Source organism: Pleurodeles waltl, chromosome 7 (genome assembly GCF_031143425.1).
Source record: "Pleurodeles waltl isolate 20211129_DDA chromosome 7, aPleWal1.hap1.20221129, whole genome shotgun sequence".
NCBI lineage: Eukaryota > Metazoa > Chordata > Amphibia > Caudata > Salamandridae > Pleurodeles > Pleurodeles waltl.
The window spans coordinates 1,344,090,328-1,344,106,963 of record NC_090446.1 but is presented as its reverse complement, the minus strand read 5'-3'; the positions used below and the strand labels follow the sequence as shown (position 1 = coordinate 1,344,106,963).

At 45.5% G+C, this 16,636-nt stretch overlaps 1 protein-coding gene across 11 annotated transcripts in view; it reads left to right on the top strand.

Moving 5' to 3' along the window:
* The first annotated feature begins 868 nt into the window (after window positions 1–868).
* The window catches only part of CNOT3 (CCR4-NOT transcription complex subunit 3), a 715,873-nt gene continuing 700,105 nt past the window's right edge, over window positions 869–16,636 (top strand). For 7 of the 11 annotated variants that reach the window (XM_069200731.1, XM_069200726.1, XM_069200733.1 and 4 more), the window contains exon 1: window positions 953–1,092. The gene's annotated coding sequence lies outside the window, so the exon portion shown is untranslated. Of the gene's footprint in view, window positions 1,093–1,221; window positions 1,337–16,636 lie in introns of those variants that run through there. The other 4 variants (XM_069200723.1, XM_069200725.1, XM_069200730.1 and 1 more) reach the window with 3 other exon arrangements.

Below are 16,636 nucleotides of genomic sequence, written 5' to 3'. Positions count from 1 at the left end.
GAAAATGGCTGCGACTGAACCATTAAAATGTATTTAATACACTAGCACGGTTGTGATTGGTGTCCGGTTTTGCAAGATATGTTTCCTCAGTTACGGAAAACACCAATATTTATTAATTAGAAATAATTGAGGGTACGATCTATTCGTGTCCAACATTAACACAGTCTAGCAAGCAGACTATGCAAATGCACCGCTTTTTCATTAACAAAAATACCTCCAAATATCTATTAGCGAACACAACCAGTAACTCTTAGTTATATTTTAGATAATAAACAATTAACTAACTACTATTACTACACTATTACAAGATGGCAACCGTGAAGATAGTTTGTTATAATCGTTTTCCGGTCTCTAATCTACCGGGTTCAATTCAGCTCAAGAGAATTCCTGAGACGAGGAAAAGCGGCAATAAGCACTGTCTAAATGTTTGGCTCAATTTGATAGGCGTGTAATTTGACCAACGGTACAGCTGAACGTTCATGAAACCAACACGCCCTTATGTCATTTCTGTCTTCTTTCGCTCTGCTAAATGGGGGCGGTACGATGCACGTTTCATGACAGATGTGTGTTTTGACCTATCAGCGCGACCTGCCAATTTTGACTCGGGGCACTGGACGGCCCCGTTTGCCAACCACATGTGTTCGAACTTTGATTGGCGAACTCCGCCACTGACTGGCGACACGTTTTCCCAATCGTGTGTACGGCGGGTATTGTTTCACCTATGCGGTGCAGAAGGAAGACTAAAGAGGGTAGTTCTTGCCATAACTGTCCAATCATTTCAGCCGTCTAGTTATTTGATTGGCATATATATTCGCCAATAAGGTTCTCGAACACGTGTGCTTTGAGGAAGGGGCGTGTCTCCGTCAACGAGAGAGAGAAAGGCAGCCAGAGAGCTCAGCCGCCATCTTGGATCCAGCGAGCTCTGAACCGAGAGCGGAAGAGGCAATAAAGAGAGACGGGCGCTCCCCGCCCACCTAGAGCTTTAATAACACAGCATGAGAGGCCAACCCCGACCTTGGGGGCCACAGAGCGAGAGAGAATAAAACACAGTGACTGCACCCCCCCAGCGGTCGAACCTGCAAGCGGCGGGGGGTGAGCAGTCCTCTGAAAATTATGAGGGAGGGTGGTGGTTAGAAGGGACTGGAAGTATAATGCCTTGGTAGGACTTGGGTACGGGGGTTGGGATATTGAAGGGAAGGTGATGCTAAGGTAAATGATGTCAGCAGTTGGGATGGCCACAGGTGGGGTAAGGAGGGTCAGTTTGGATGATGGGAATATGGCCTATGTGATGGACTTCCAAGCATAAAGAAAGAGACGGAATGAACTGGTAATAAAGGTGGGTTTAACGAGAAAGACAAGGGAAACGAAGTGCAAATGGGGTTGTGTGGATGCCCTACAGCGGCCGGTGTTGGGCTGTGGAAGTGTTAATGGAATTGGATGGAAGCCTAATGGATGGCTTGAAGAAACACAGGTGTAGTCCAAATGTGAACACGAAGAACTTGAGGCAAGTTGGGTGTAATGGACCTAGGGACAAACCGTCGGAGTAGGACGTGGGTTGGACTGATCTTGGGGTCTGCAGAGAGGAAACAACTGAGTGGCTGAGGGGAAAAACGGGGGGTGGGGTGCCGGAAAGAGCGATTGGAGGGTCATGTGTGCATATCTGTCCAAGTGGAGATGTTGACACAGTTTTTTTTATTGTGGAATGTTGTAGGGCAAAGATGGCTTCCGCTATAGGCCAGGACTGCTCTGGCATAGGAATCTAAGAAGAACTGGTCTTGATACTGATTTAGACTGGTGAGAAGTTTCCGGAACAGGAAATTGGTTAGAACTCGTGGGATAGCTAAGAATGTGGAGCAGTGTCCATATTGCAGAGGGAGGGAGACCTTTGTGCATTATGATGTCGGGGGAAATGGCTTTTAGCAGGGGTGATGCTTAGGGGAGCAAGGCTAGTGGAATTAAGTGTTTACATATTATTGACTGCATGTGTGTGGGTCTATGGGAGGTCTGGGTCTATAAACGAACGATTTTGAGAAAAGAAATGCGAGTGTGAAATGGAGTCCTTCATATAGATAATCTGGGGCAAGAAGATGGAAAGTGGATTTTGGAGATAAATAGTAGGCCGAATGATTGGGAACCACTGCGATGGCATTTACCTTGGAAGACAGGTGTTCAGTTAAATCATGTGAGAGGGAAGAGTAACGGGCACAACAATTTAGGTAATTGGGTATTTGTTACAGAAAGTAATCGGGTGTAATACAACATTGTTTGCGTTTAAAATATATGCACGCTCAGTTTCTGCAGAAGCAACCTGGCGCGAGAGGGAGGAGAATAGGTTGCCTATTGTGCTTATTTCGTGTATTAAGTTATTAATCTTTGCTTCACATGGCCAATCCCGATCTACTGTTTGAGGTTTAAGTACATTTGCGATGCAGTAAATCCCAGGTGTTCATTTCTGGCATTAATATGTAGTTGGTAGCTCATCTCTGGCTGTCCCAACTCCAACAGTCAGGTGCTGATTACTTCCATGTAACACCCAAAAGTTCACCTTCTGTCACACGTATTTATATATAGTATTTGTGACTTAATGGGTGACAGGACTGTACTTGACGATGCAGGGACATTAATTTTGTTTAATATGTTCCTCATCTCGCGAAAAAGTATATATTCTTTCTAGCACTTTTTGTACATTGAGATTGTTATCCGCGGTTTGGTCTTGGATTAGCTTGTGATAAGGACGTTTTCTTGAGTGGGGGTTATTGAGGCAGACAATGTTTTTCATATTCTACACTTATTTGTGTTGTCTATAAAGTCTGGTTTTAGGCACCTGGCATAACTGCCCATCTTATAAATTCCCTTCAGTAGCTGATGATGATGATTATTTTTGTTTGTATAGTTTTACTATATTTGCTCTCTGCGTAGAGGGGTTGTTTTTGACATCTCAAACATCGTTATCCAAATATGTATGATGGACGTGGGACTTACATGCCAAGGGTCAGATCCTATTTCTAGTAATAAAAATAGTGGTTTAATATATTGTTTGTCGATTTACTCCTCACACTCAGTAAATCTGTTCATGAATCAGACGTACTTTTCTAAATTCGTGATGGCCGGTTAGACCCTTTACTTAATGGGTTAGTTTGCTATTTTATGAGATGTCTTCTAAGACAGATTTATGTAAACATAGGCCTATATTGATGCATAATTCATGCTTGATCCCTTATGTACATCATTATGGACATGTCTTCTGTTGTCCAAAGGAAATATTGTAAGTGTTAGTCCACTCTCAAAATACACGCGCTCCAGCTCCTGAAACCGGTTTATTAAATTGAGAAAACAATATTGTGTATTATGTTTTTGTGTTGACGGTGCATGTGTTTTTCTGGCACGCATATTATGTACGGTTGTGAAGTACGTTGTATTAAGTATGTTGTCTTATTTGTGACAAAAGAGTAGCGGTGAATATGTTATTATCTAATATACTTCAAGAATTGGGATATCAGGTTGACCGCTCTGTAATTATTACTTTCAAATATCCATGTCCTGCTGTTGTGCACGACTTGTGTATTATGATTCCACTTGGGGATTTTTAAGAGCGTTCAGCAACTTTGATTTTTGTCTTCTTTACTCTAATGTACTAAAACCTTTACCTCAATGAAAATGCTTTTCTGGCCTGATTTGTCTTATGTTTTTCTTACAAAAATAATTACAGTGAGGATACTTTGGATCATTGTGTAAGTCAGAAAGTGATGAGGACACCTGTCCGTTAAATTTTTTTGAAAGGCTTCCTGACTCATAGTGAGCTACATGTGATGCACCCATAGCCCTAATGATGCAGGGATTTCTGCCGTGAAGTATGCCTGTAGGTGGCACCAGCATCCAGCCTATAAAGATGTGCTTCGACAATAAAACGTATATTGTATGCCAGGTTTATGTGATGTAATTGCTTGCCCCAATACACAGTATAAAGGTGGTGAAAAAAATATGGTGCTTCACTTCTCAAATCTGATTTCTTTAGAGACTTTAATACTATTCCGAATTTCTTTTATAATTGAAGGTTCGATGTTACTTTTTAATGTCTACTTGCAATTCCACAGAATGTTTAATTGCAACAGAGACCTCAGAAGTAGTATGTGAGGTTTAAGTACACCAATCATCAGATGTATTTGATGCCGATATGGTTGGTTGGAAACATTCTTCCTTTAGGAGGCCTTCCTTTGTCTATGTACAGTAAACACATAGATCTGTCTTTATCCTCCCTTTTTGTTTATGAAAGAGACCACCTTCTGTACGGTTTAGATTTAGAGGACTGTTTTGAATGGTGATCTGTATTCTTCAGTCTCAAATGCATTCCACCTTGTTTTGCGAGTCAGTGGTCACTTTGGTTATAAAGCAGGGACGTAATAATGTCAGGAACGGGTGAGTGCTGTTCCTGATTATCTAACTGAAGGTGTTCTATCAGACTGATACATAGGCATGATTAAAACCCAGACTGATCATATGATTATAAGGAGCATCTTAGTGATTGTGCAGGTTAAGGCTCAGGCCAGTACCACAGTACAGTGACAAGCTATGGACAGCAGTTCATCCTAAAATGTTGATTGTCTGCCAATCTTTAAACAGCTTTTTATCATCCATGACCAATGTTATTATGTAGCTTCAGTGATTTCACTTCAAAGTATTGGGGGGGGAAGGGGGCACAGTTGGTCTGCCAAGGTTTAACAGCATTACGTACAGAGACCAGCATTTGCTTGGTGTGCTACTGAAACCAAAGTCTTACTTTAGTACTTTAGATTAGCAGGTGATGCACAGGATCGAATCATTTCCTCTAGTTCTCAAAGACAGCTACACTTTTATTGATTTGTTAATACATGCTCCCAGAAATAATAGCAGCTTTGTAAGATTATGCCATCCACTTCCGTGGCTATGCGAAGGCAATGTTGCATTTATTTGGGTCCACAGTATTGTAACAAAGCTATGGACGTCAGTTCATCCTAAAATGTTAATTGTCTGCCAATCTTTAAACAGCTTATCATTCATGACCAATGTTAATATGTAGCTTCAGTGCTTTTACTTCCAACTAAGGGGTGGCCCTGCAGTTGGGCTGCCAAGGTTTAACAGCATTACGTACAGATACCAACATCTGGTGTCCTAATGAAACCGCAGTCTCTATTGCTTAAGGACTTTATATTAGCCGGTGATGCACGGGATCGACTCTTTTCCTCTACTCCTCGACGACAGCTACACTTTAATTCATTTGTAAATACATCCTCCCAGAAACCATGCCAGCTGTGAAAGACTATGCCACCCACTTCCGTGGCAATGTTGCACTTATTTGGCTCCCAGCACGTTTAAAAAAAACAGTACTGCAGATTTAAGACTAAGCAAATAAATACAACTAGCTCACGTGTTAAATGGAAAAAAAATAGATAACTAGATCGTGGATTATATTTGCAAACCTACTGACCTAAATCAAATACATATTTTGGTCTGGGAACTCAATGAGAACCATCAGTAGGTGCCTGTATCTTTATCTAAAGCTGTCTTTCTACTCTTTCATGCATTAGGACTTTAGTGCATCAATAAAGTCGTTATGAACCATGTGCAATTTTGAAGTCCAGGGTTCTTCGCTGAGTAATAGAGCACATTAGTATCATCTGCTGTGTGTGATTACCTCCTGTTCATAACATTTATTTTAAATGTGATCCTGAACTTCAGGCTATTGTAGTTCCCCAATTACTTAATACTAATTGTCAATATAAGCAAGTATAATTATACATGTACCAATGATCTGCTTAAAATTGGATCAACTATTGGCAAGACTTTTTGACAAACTTTGTTGATTCTGAACTTAAGAATAAATAGTTTTTATATGCAGTATGACTTTTCTAGGAAGCTCATGTGTAGGATAGAGGTGTTATACTATATCCTCCCGAATAGACCATCAGGTAGCATTAGCCATGGACAATGGTTTGAGTTTGTTCTGTCGGATCTCATCCAGGGATTTGATGGGTTTTCTATAGACCATTTGCCCTTTCAAGTCTGACTGCTCAGATTGATGAGCGAACTTGGAAATTAATATTTCTTTGTTTACTCTTCTCTAAGGTGCCTCATGGTTGTGAGCAATAATGCTTAAGTGTGCGTATTGGACTTGAATTAGTTATCCTTTCTTTTTTGTCCCTATTTGATGTGTGTGTTGGCCCAATATTTCAATATTGTCGAAGGAAATGCTGTTCATTGTTAATATATCTGGTCTCCGTGTGGTCTACAAGAGCTGTGTTTGAATTTATTTAAAGTGAAGGGATGAAAGTCCTCCATTCTCTAAGCCAGGTACTATAATTTTTCTGTGTTTGTCATAGAATGTAACTTACTTTGTTGTTGCCTGGAAATAAGACTTCCAATTCTGTATGCTTCACAGGTTCCTTGATGCAAGAACCACCTTCTCCTTCTGTCATGTATAAAGTAACCATTTTTTTCTGCATCCATGCTCCTTGGGAATTATTGTATCTTCTTTAATTTCAAATGCCATACAACTTCAGCTCGGGTCGTTATTTTTTCTTGCCAGGACTCTGGGAATTCTCTGTAGCTCCGAAAGATCTTCCGCTGGATCCCCACCAACACCAGAAAAAACTGTGACCCTCGTCACAAGCCGCCTGGACTACGGAAACAACCTATACGCAGGAACCACCACAAAACTCCAAAAACGTCTTCAGCGAATACAAAACGCCTCCGCCCGCCTCATCCTCGACATACCCCGCAACAGCCACATCTCCGCCCACCTGAGACACCTGCACTGGCTTCCCGTCAACAAAAGGATCACCTTCAAGCTCCTCACCCACGCACACAAAGCCCTCCACAACAAGGGACCCGAATACCTCAACCGTCTCCTCAGTTTCTACATACCCACTCGTCAACTTCGCTCCGCCAACCTCGCACTCGCCGCCGTCCCTCGCATCCGCCGCACTACGGCAGGTGGGAAATCCTTCTACCTGGCGGCCAAGACATGGAACTCCCTCCCGCCAACCTCAGGACCACCTCTTATTCCAGAGGCAGCTCAAAACCTGGCTCTTCGAGCAGCAGTATCCCCCCTCCCCTAGTGCCTTGAGACCCTCACGGGTGAGTAGCGCGCTTTATAAATGTTTTTGATTGATTGATAGATAGTTGGCTTCACTCTCTGGCTTATCAGCTTGAGATGGTCCAAAATGCAGCTCTGTCTGTTTACTTTTTCGTGTTCCTAATCTTCATTACTCTTAGCAGAGCTTCATTGGCTTCCATTCAAAAAGCACATTATTTCTAAGGACCTCTGCTTCAGCCATCAAGCTTTTCATGGCACTGGCCACACTTACATCTAACATATGCCTAGGTTTTTGTCATCGGTTTGCTGTGAGTAGGAGATTGAGGCAACTTTTTTTATTTTTTTTTATTTTTATTTTTTACTTAACTTATGAAATTAACCTAAGTTTCACTCCTTGTTCATTCCACCTAAGATCAATAAACCCATCTGGGGTAAGAGAATGCTGGGCGAAACCACCTAAACAGCATGCATTCAGGAACATATAGAGACTAGTTGTTTTGCTTTCTTCAACTGTTTATGGATTGAGTAATTCTGTCTGGGCTGGCATCTGAAATCAAATCCGATTTACTCAAGTGGCAACTAGGGTATGATTAATTTCCACGCCTCCATTGGACTAGAAGGCAGCGACCAGTGCCTTGCCAAGGGGCCTCTGTGGTGAAGCATTAGTGGCTTGTGCAAGATTCATAACTTTTAGTGGCCTACTGGGGACGAGATGGCAGGGACATGGACCCTTTATGTGTTGGATGAGTAGTGGTAGGTCCCAGACGGAGCAGAATATATGGCGCTTCCTTTTTTTAAATTTTGTCCTGATGGTGACCAGTCTCTAATGAATATAGTGTTTTGTGTCAAAACGTCGACCTGCTTTGATGTGGACTGTTGATCATTGTGTTGTCTTCTAACATTGTCGTTTTGGATGTTATTTAAGACCGTGAGATCCAGCTCAGCCACATTTGTATATAAATGTATATATCACACTGGTGCACTTTGAATTCATACTCGGGCTGCGCAGTCACGGTACAGGAGCACCTATATATAAGCAACAATTTTTTTCCTTGATAAGCTTTCTTTTCTTAAAGATTCTATTCTCATGTATGAACCTTTTTAATAAGAAGTAATGATTTTGTTTAAATTTGAATAAAGGTTACGAATGACTGAACAAAAACCTTACCTGGAAGGAAGGTTTTTCATTCATTATTTGCTATGGAAGTCAAGGGTTACACTTCCCCTGCAAGCATCACTTGTTTGATGTATGTCAGACTGTTGTGACCTTAATATTTCGCATATGGCTTTAGCTTTCTAAATGTTAAAATGACTCTGAGAAGGTCAGTGGAAAAGTTTATGCTTGTGTGAAGCGCCTGCGATAACAAGTTGTTGGATGTTATTTGTTTATCATATACTGGAGATCTCTGCAGTCTGTTTTGGTAGGATATCAAGCAAAAACAGGACTCTGTGGTTTAGTGACTTAATGATCCATTTTTTCATCCAGCATATATATTTTTTTTCTCTCTAATTGGTAGGACACTTGTTCTTTGGAATTTCCTCTGACCAAGGTATGATTATTCTTTATATTGGCAGAGTGAAGCATTTTCTTCTTTTTTTCTGGTCTGCACAGACATCAGAGCACAGCTTTTTATGTTGGAACACAGATGAACAAGTTACTTACCTTTGGTAATGATATATATGGTAGAGACATATTCATGTTCTAGTTGCAGATTCTTTACCTTTTGAATTCCCCCCCCAGGCGTGTCACTGCATCTGGAGATTTTTTTTTTTCCCCGAGTAGTACTGCTGCACGCTGTCTGGTGGTGTCTGACTCCACAGACGTCAGTGGTGTCGTGTTTGCCATGATTAGGTCGTGGTCATATATAGGTGCCACCACGGCGCGCTGTCGTCAGTTTCTTTTCTTGACTTTCCACGTCAGAAGGGCAGAGCCATGAAGAACATTGATAGTGGTGCGCCAAAGCTAGAGCCCTTTAAGGAAAGTTCCTGCCCCTAGAAATCCGTTCAGTGCGGGGAGGAAGGCGGGTCGGTAAGGAAACTGCAACTAGAATATGGCTCTACCAGATCTATTGGTACCAAAGGTAAGTAACTTGTACATCTGATAGACTTCTAGTTGCAGATTCCTTACCTTTTGAATAGATACCGAGCAATACCATCCCCGTAGTTGGGCTGTGAACCAAGATCACACCAGGAAGTTCTGTAGGACCGAACAACCAAATTAGCCGTCCCTACGGACCTGACTGTCCAGGCAGTAGTGCTTGGTGAATGTGTGCAGAGATGCCCACGTGGCTGCCTGACAGATATCCAGGACTGGAACCCCTCATGCTAATGCCGTGGTAGCTGCAGTTTCTCTAATTGAGTGAGCTCGCAAACCCTCAGGGGGTTGCTTCTTTGCCAAAGCGAAGCACATTTTGATGCATAGGAGGACCCATCGTGAAATGGTTCTTTTTTACACCGCCTTTCCTTTCTTCACTCCCACATATCCCACAAAGAGTTGATCGTCCACCCAGAAGTCTTTAGTATGATCAAGGTAGAACCCAACGCTCTTTTTGGGTCCAGGCGGTGGAGTCTCTCCTACTCATGTGAGGGATGTGGGGGTGGGTAAAAAGTAGGCAAGGTGATGGATTGTCCTACATCGAAGGGTGTTACCACTTCAAGGAGAAAAGAAGCCCTAGTTTGGATTACCACTTTGTCAGGATGTACTGCCAGAAAAAGCGGTTTAGATGACAGAGCTTGGAGCTCACTTACCCTGTGAGCAGAGGTAATGACAACCAAGAAGGCAGTCTTGATGGTTAGGAACCGTAATGGGCAACTATGTAGCGGCTCGAATGGAGTGCACATCAGATATGAGGATTACATTTAAATCCCATCGAGGCATCATAAATGGGATAGGTGGGAAGAGATTTGTGAGGCCTTTGAGAAACCTTCCTACAATGGGAGATTTGAATAAAGAAGGTTGGTCATGTAGTCTCAGGAAGGCAGAGATAGCAGAAAGATAGCCCTTGAAGGTGCGCAAGGCATAGCCCTGTTTGCAAAGAGAGAGAACAAAGAGCAGAACTTCAGAAAGAGGTGCAGAGAGAGGATCGACAGATTTGTTGATACACCATGCCACAAATGTTTTCCAGCGACAGGTGTATACTGTTTTGGTGGATGACGTTACAGACTTCGGGTGGAAGGTCAAAAGCTTGGGATACCAGACTCTTCGTGTCCAGTCTGGAGTCACCATAATAACTTGGGTCGGGTCTTTCCTGACCTTTTTTAGTACTGTGGGCAGAAGTGATACGGGTGGAAAGGCGTCGCCAAGCGAGTGCCGCCTTGGAAACTCCAATGCGCAGAACAGCTGACATTTTCGCGTTCTCTGCGGAGGCGAAAACATCTAACCAAGGCTCACCCTACTGCTGAGACCTTGCGCTACCTCCTGAATGGAGACGCTATTTATGATCGACTATGTATCGTCTGCTGAGTTCGTCTGCTCTGGTGTTCAAGGAATCTGCCAGATGTTGAACCACCTGGGAAATGTCCTGATATTCCAGCCAAGTCCAGAGACGAAGGGCCTCTTGACAGAGTCCGCTACCCCACTCCGCTTTGTTTGTTGCAGTACCACATGGCGGTGGTGTTGTCCGTAAACACTTGCACTGGTTTCTCTTAGAGAGAGGGAAGAAATGCTTTCAGTGCTAATCGAATCGCAAGGAGTGCCAATAGATTGATATGAAGCCCGGATTCTGCTGGAGACGAGTCCTCTGATCTCTGCCTCTCCCATGTGGCCGCCCCATCCCAGGAGTGACACATCTGTCACTACTGTGAGGTCTCCTTGGTGAAAGGAGAGGTATCTGTCCTTGACTCAATCTTGATTGTTAGCCACCACTTTCGCAGTTCCTTCCGAGATCTGGACTTTGTTGGTGAGTCGCCCCTGATGCTGCGCCCAATGGAACTTCAGGTCCCACTGCAGAGCCTGCATATGCCATCTGGCCTTTTGAACCAGCAGAATGCAGGAGGCCCAGCAGCCTCCGTCATTCTCCCTGAAATCCAGGACAGATGCTGAAACATCGGTATCATAGCCTGAATATCCTGGACTCGCTTTTCAGGAGGATAAGCCCAAAACTGTACTGTGTCCAGAACAGCTCCTATGAAAGGGAGTGTCTTAATAGGAGTCCGGTGTGACTTCGGCATGTTTATAGTGAACTCTAGCGAATGCAAGAGGTTCGCCCTAGTCTGGAGGGGGGAGACGACTTTCTGGGGCGTATCTGCCTTCAACAGCCAGTCGAGGTAGGGGAAGACTGGGACCCCTAACCTGAGGAGATGAGGTGCAATCACTACCATCACCTTCGTGAACACCCGAGGGGCGCTGGTAAGGCCAAAGGGGGGACAGTGAACTGAAAGTGCTCGTGGCCTACCACAAATTTTAGGTAACATCTGTGGGCTGACAAGACTGGGATGTGGAAATATGCGTCCTGCAAGTCCAACAATACCATCAAGTCTCCCAGGACCAGAACAGATCAGTACTGAGCCATTGTCCGCATCTTGAACTTCTCCTTTTTGAGGAAGATATTGAGGGACCGAAGATCTAAGATAGGATGAAGGCCCTTGTCCTTCTTTGGCACCAGAAAGTAGCGGGAATAACAACCACACCCTACTTCTGACGCATGGACCCTCTCTATAGCTCCTTTGGCCAAAAGAGATTTGACTTCCTCATGGAGAAGTGTCATGTGATCCTCCGATTTGTGGTCGAATGAAGGTGGCATGGCTGGAGGAGAAGACTTGGAAGGGAGTAGCCTTTCCGAATAATCTGGAGGACCTACCTGTCTGTGGTAATGTATTTCCAGTGGGGCAGATGATGGCGAATCCTGCCTCCAACTGGTTCCAGGTGTTCCAACGGTCTAGGAAGGTTTGGAGACAGAGGAGGGGAGGGTTGGACTGGGTGACCCGCTGGATCCCCGATCCCTTAGATCGCGGGATCCTGCGGCTGCTCAGGGGCTGTACGATATGCACGGGTCGATGGCTCAGCGGAAAAAAAGCAGTTGGGTGCCCCTCCCAAAGCTACGAAAGGGGCGAGAGGAAGACTGGTGGGGTCTAGGGGCAGTTGTGAGGCTAAGGGACAAGGCCATGGCTCGGGAATCCTTAAAGCGCTCAAGCGCCAAGTTCGCCCTGTCTCCGAAGAGACGGGTGCCATCAAAGGGCATGTCCATCAGCATTTGCTGGACATCCCCCTGAGAAAGGCAGATGTTTGCAGCCAGGCGTGGCATCTCAGTGCCAGCGTTGATGCAACCGATCTGCTTAGAGAATCGGTCGTATCCATTCAACAGCTGATTATTAACTTGGCTGCATCTCTTCGACCTGCAAGCGCTTGGGAGAGGACAGTCTGGATCTCCTCTGGAACTGTAGGCAACACCTGCGCGACCATATCTCAGAGTATGGGAATAGTGGCCCAAAAGGCATGCAGTGTACACCGACTGCAGCGCTAAACTGGCAGAAGAAAACACTTTTTTCCCCAAATTATCCAGTCTTTTTGATTCCCTATCTGGGGGTGGGGTGGAGGAGCGGTAGGGAATGCGCCAGAGGAAGAAGAGGAAGCCTGTCTCAGGTGTGGGGTACTGGGTGAGGAATTTCAGGTCTGTGGGCGATGGCCACTGGTGGCAGGCAATCATCCCATTCACAGGAGCCACTGTGCTGGGTCTGGACCAAGTACCCAAAAGGACGTCCGTCAGTGCCTCATTAAGGGTGGGGTGGGGTGGGAGAAAGAGGTTCTGATGTGGAAGATCCTGGCTGAAGAATGGCGGTTAGGATTTTCGGCCTATCCTCCACAGAAGGTAGCGCAAGTCCAAGACCTCAGCCGACCTTCTCACCACCATGGAGTTTGTGGCCCCCTCCTCCTTAGCCACAGTAGTGGGAGAGAGCGTACCAGTGTCCGGGGAGGTGTCTAGACCACTGGCATTTCCCATATTCTGCAGCTAGTCCATTTGGGGGTCAAGCTGGTATTCTAAGGGGTCCAGCGGCCCCTCGAAACTTTCTCCTCGAATCCATACCCGTAAGTATAAGGGTCTGAAAACCCAGAGCCCAGAAGAGAGCCCATGGAGAACAGAATCGGCGTCAAGTGACGTAGTTCTGGCTCAGAGTCGTCAGGTATGAGAATAGGATCAACGTCAGGAGCGTCGACGTCTGACCCGACGCTGGGGAAGGTTGTTGTGGCACGACCGGTGTCGGGCGGATCTGAGGTTCTATCCGGAGGAGCCCTCTGAAGCAGACCACTTCGAACCTGAGGGGGCCCTCACCGACTCACCTGTGCCTGAGGGCACCGAAGGTGGGTCGATCGCCCAAAAATGAGGCGCATTGCCTCATAAAACTCTTTGAGCTGAGCAGGGGTGGCTCCGGCTTCTGGGAAGTCGGAAGCGCGGGGATGACCCAGATGGAGGCTCCATGGATGGAGGCCTAGAGTGTCGATGCTCTTCCTCGCTGCATCGTCTGAGCGACGGGGTGAAGTCGAAGAACGTTTGTTCTTCTTTGACTTCTTTTTCTTTCGACCCAACTGTCCCGATGACTTTGAGGACGAAGAGTGTTGGTGACTCCGCAGCAGGTCTCGAGACCTTCCTCTCGAACGAGACCGTGAGCGCCGCGGAGTCGAGTGTTGGGCCACCATTAGTTTTAGGTACCGCTCCCCCAAAGCTTTCGGGTTCATGGCCCGACACTCTGAGCACGACTTCGGGTTGTGATCGCGCTCCAGGCACCAAAGACAGACGAGGTGCAGATCCGCCACTGACATGATGTTGGTGAGAGGAGTCACATGGCTTAAAACCAGTCTTGTGGGACAGCCCTCGACGCATCCACGACATCGTCAAAAATCGTTCGACAAAAATGACGTAATCAAAAAGTGACTGAGGTAGCTCCTCTCCGGGTCTGCGCACTAGGGGGGCACCTACATACGACTTCATCACGACACCACTGACTCCCGTGGAGTCGACCAACGCCACCTGACAGTGACATTTTGCACTTGTAAAACTTTACTATCCACGTAGAAAAACAAAGTAACTGGTAAGTTTTGCATCTTCTACTAAGGTACCTTTGCATTTGGGTGGGGGCGGGATCTTGCTGTGAGGCTATCCAGTTTTTTATCATGTCTGCTGCATCCACAATTTGAGTGGTTGCTTATCCTTCTTCCACCTCCAACCCCCGCCCACCTGGCTGATTCCTAATTCCCTTCTTGTTTCGAGGCTGGTTGCTGTATAAGATAGTCTATATCATAGTATATTGAGGCCGCAACAGACAATTTCTTCTCTGATGTCTCCAATGACAAACTGATTTCCTCAGAGGCTAATCCACTTCTGGGGTGGAGCAGGCAGCTGCCAATGTAGCGGGGTATCCATGTATCCATGTTTCATGTTCATTATGTAGATAATGCCCTGTATCTATGAAGCCGTATATTTTGGATGACATTTTAGAAGTTGTTGCAGATTTTATGAAAATTAGTTGATGCACTGTAAAGCCCACGGCGTGTGATGACACCAAATTGATAGAATCTGTGGGTTGTAGCAGATGTTACTTTGGTTTTTCTAGTGCATACAAGTCTCCCAGTACCCCTTTAGTCCTAGGCTGAGAGGTGCTGTTCCTTTCAAGTTTTTGTGTGAGATCTACACTCAACATAGGGTAGCTGTTACATTGAGACCACCTTGAACCTTTGAAAACATAGGCAATGACTTCCTTTCTAGACTAGTTAGAAGAATGAGTTGAATTCTAATTGCGCTACAATTCTTAAGGAATAATCATTTGTAACAGCCTTTGTACTTCATTGTATATTTGGTATTATTGGACCGTTGAAATTCAATATGCCTGTTGCCTAAAATGAGTGCTTTTTAAAAATTCTGATTGTGAAGCAAACATTACAACCCGTCTATTTTATTTTTAGACTGTTGAGAATTGTGTAGTTCACAGTATTTCAGCAATTCCCCTTCTTGGTGATTAAGGTTGGAATTGGTAGTTTATTTAGGGCAGTACAGGTCTGACTGTTTCTTGGTTAATCAATTAATAAGGATTTATAAAGTGCGACTAATGATACAATAGGGTATCCAGGCGCTTGCAGGTCCTGGAGGCTTATTCGAACAGACAGGCCTTGAGGGCCAATTGGAATTTCGGAAGTGAGGTGATGGTCAGGAGGTGTCTGGGGAGGCTGTTCTAGGTGTTTGATGTGAGAGAAATAGCATCTTCCAGTAGATGCGGGGAGTATGGAGTGTGATAGGGAGGCAGAGCGTAGTCTTCTTGGCAGTTGGCTAGCCCAGGTGGTGGTTAATGTATGCTGGCCCTTGTTTGTATAGAGCCTTCTATGCGTGGGTCAGCAGCATGAATTGGCATCTCTTCTGTATGGGGGAGCCAGTGGAGTTGCCTGAGGTGGTGTGCGATGTGAGTTCATCTGGGAAGACTGAGGATGAAGGTGGCTGCATCGTTCTGTATGGTCTCAAGTCTCTGTAGGAGCCGTGTGGCCATTCCTACATAGAGGGCGTTGGCATAGTCCATTTGGCTGGTGATGAGGGCCTGTGTCACGGTGCGTCTCTTGTGTAGGGGTAGCCAGTTGAAGATCCTGCATAACATGCACAAAGTGAGGAAGCAAGCAGGCAGAGGATGTTGATCTGGAATTTCATGGTGAGCTTGTTGTCAGTGATGACTGAAGTTTCTGGCATGGTTAGAGGGAGTGGGTGCGGTTTCTAGGTCTGATGGCCACTGGGAGTCATTCCGTGTGGTGCTGCTGTTGCCAAAGATCAGTACACTCAATCAGCAACACTTGTCATGCATCTGTGGAAGTTGGTTCTAGTGGTGGAGGGCGAGTTTGTCGCACAGCTCCTGTAAGGTTGTGATGTTGTTTTCACTGGCAGCCGGGTTGGAGAAATCCTTAATGATGAAAATTTCCTTGGTGTTGTTGACACTGGTTTTGATGCGTGCAGCAAGGATGGTTTTGTTTGTCCTCAGCATGTGGTGGTAGAGGTTGAGGAAGGCCTTGAAGGCTGCTCTGTGGGAGGTGTCCTTGCTGGCACGCCATCTCCTCTCCAGCTGTTTGTTGTCTCAGTTCGCTGTTCTGAGTTCTTGGTTGTACGAGCTGGCCTTTTTGGAGGATATTTCCTGTATGTTGCTCTTGAACGGGGTGATGCTGTAGGCGCAATTGGTGATCCAGGCATTCGTTTTTCACTCCCTGTTCGAGGTTGGTGGTGGGTAGTGGGGTTGGAGATGTTGAGGGCATCCGCCCAGTTGGTCTTGCAAATCTTGTTCCACCTCCCGTCTTGGGCACTGGCCATCTTGGGTCTGGAGGTGCGAAGGCTGGAGATGCTGAAGTGGATGACGGAGTGATCGGTCCAAGTGAGTTCTGTGATATGGCTGTATTTGATATGGCTGCTAACAGTTGAGATGACCCATGGGGGTAGGTAGTGTTAATGGTGCACTGTATGGTCTCTTTGTGAATGATGGCTGTTACCCTTCCCGGCTTGTTGGCTCATTCCTGGTGAGTGATTTTATATCCGTTGGGGATTGCTGTGGCAGTGTCTGGGGTAGATGAGGGGCTGAGCCAGGTCTTGGTGATGAAGACTG